Here is a 2,725-nt window from a genome sequence, read left to right on the forward strand (position 1 = left end):
CTTTATTCTTATCAGAGGATTATTTTTTTAAAAGTATTTTCATTAGTACAGGCTTTACCCTTAATAGCAGATTTGCTACAGCTATTGAACTGTCCCCAGAAAGTACTAATTTTTATTTTTGATTGAGAAGCCAAGGAAGGATTGAGAAGTCCAATGTATTTGCTTTCACAACATGCTGAAATAAAGAACTATAAAGGGATTAAGATTCCTCTTAAACCTCCATCAAGATAGTATGCTCACGTCAGAACTGAATAGAATACTGGTATCAATATTTACCGTGGCATATTCAGAAGTTATATAAATATAAAGTATATTTAAGATATATGCAATCACTAAATATCATAATAGGTGCTCATTAGTTTTAAATATCAGACAAATCAGAAGAAGGCATGACTAGAAAGTTGAACAGCATGAAAGTCATCTTCATTGGGAAGGGGAAATGAGACGGCATGATGATATGAAGAGTGGGCAATAAAGTAATTTTACTAGTAATGTAGTAATACTAGTAATAGTAATGTAGCTGGTGGAGGTGGATACTATAAGTTTTGTCATTGCATTGCACTAATTAAGTATGACGTAAAGATGTATTTTACCTTGAGATAGTAAGAAAATTACAAAATGATACAGGAAAAATTGGCCACTGACTTGGAAGAAAATATAGGACTACTGTGGTTAGTGATCAATTAACAATTTAATTTAGACAATGTTTACTTCATACATTTACTGCTATATTTCATCAGGAAATTTGCTTTGATATGACAGAAGGTAAAACACATTTCTTTGGAAAAAAAATTCTAATGCTTAGGCTTGTATCCTATAAATATAATGCATATAATAAATATATTGCAAAAATACACCCACCCACAAATTGCTATTTGCATCATTTCTAAACAAATACCATACATAAAAGTATCTTGACATTGGTTGTGATGTTTTCAGTTCTGAGAAAAACTTGTAAAGCCCCAGAGAGTAACTAAGTTATGCTCTGTGGGCCGTACGGTTTTCTCTGAGGGCTACTGGGCTCTGCTATTGTAATGTGACAGGCAAAACAGAAACAAATGGGTTTTTTTTTTTTTGGTGTTCTAATAAAACTTGTATTTATAGATAAATTTGAAAAATCATAGAATTTTCACATGTCACAAGATACAGTTTAAGTTTTTTTTTAACCATTTAGAAATGTAAAACCATTCTTAGCTTGCAGTGGGCCAGATCTGAATCACTTGTGGGAAAACGTACAACCAAACCAAACCAAGGCACCACAGCAATGAAGTGGGGGAATGAATGTTGGCAGCCAACCTTTTATTTTTTGCAGCATAATTCAAGGAGTACAAATGAAAATAATGATACTGTCTAACAGATAGCTCTTCTTGTGTCTCAGACACTATTCTAAGTGCTTTAAGAGAGTTAACTCATTTACACCTCAAAGCAATCCTAACATATTATTACTATCACTTCTCGTTTATAGAAAAGGAAACTGAGGCACAGAGAGGTAAGTGGAATGCCTCATGCTAGAAACTGAGCCTACGCAGGAGTCCAGAGTCCACACTCCTAACTTCCATGTCATGTTGCTACTTAAGAAGAAAAAAGTAGTGAAGAACATTTAGGACTCTCATATAAAATACAAATGCAGGTAACACTGCACCTTGCTAAAACATTGACATTAAGACAGATAATTTCTTTACATAGCATTATTTTTTCTTAATTGTGTAGTGTTTTCAGCGGTTTTAAAAAATAAACTCAGGTCTATCCTATAAATAAATGTATCCCTAATGTAAAATTTAGCTGACCATGAGACAGCTGAAAATGTTACAAAACATCTTTAGCTTTTTCTGAAGGATTAGTTCAGTAATGTCTACATCCATTTAAAACTGTCAGGAAATAGGAGAAAAAGATACATCATAATTTTAAAAGAATATAACACTTAAATACACATTATATTAACAACAGGAGTCACTGCTGAGACTAACGAGAGATATCTTCATATACACAAAAGTTACTGAACTAAGGTTACATACTTCCCTAGGTACGATTATGGATGGGTTCACATGCACAACACCCACAATTTGTGTCCTGTGGCACACTGACATTCACACAGAAGTCCTGCATATTAAAGGACTCTTCACGTGTGTTTAGTGATGTCACCTAGTTATTCAATTTATTTGTACTTTTTAAAAAGCTTTATATATTTAGACATTTGCAGGTTTCTTTAAAAGAAAAACCACCACCTTGTAATCACATCTCTGCACCATGACTTCTACTACAAATGTTTCCCTCAGTACAGATTCTCTTAGAATGTTTGTTAAAAAGCTTTCACATATTTAAAATATCTAGAAAGATTCTATACTTTGTATCAGCGATCTAACATTCACCAAAACATTTCTTGATAAAGCCTTCCATGTATGTTGCAATCTTTGTGATTATCCCCTCTGAGGGTTCTAGTATGAGTCCATCTGACATAAAAAGATTTCTGAATGCTCATGATACTGACAGGAATTTATCACTCCTGTGAGCTGTTGGATGTTTAAATGATGGCCACCCTGATAGGAAATTTCCTGACATACATTTTACTTACAGGATTTCTCTTTTGTGTGATTTCTGTGTTGTACAATAAAGTATGACTTCTGAAAGAAAGGTTTCCCTCATGTTTTGCTATTTGTAGTGTTTCTGCCGTCTGTGTTGTCTGATATTTAGTAAAGTCTGATGTATAGGTAACATTTCCTAACAC

The sequence above is a fragment of the Camelus bactrianus genome, chromosome 11, assembly GCF_048773025.1.
Source record: "Camelus bactrianus isolate YW-2024 breed Bactrian camel chromosome 11, ASM4877302v1, whole genome shotgun sequence".
Classification (NCBI taxonomy): domain Eukaryota; kingdom Metazoa; phylum Chordata; class Mammalia; order Artiodactyla; family Camelidae; genus Camelus; species Camelus bactrianus.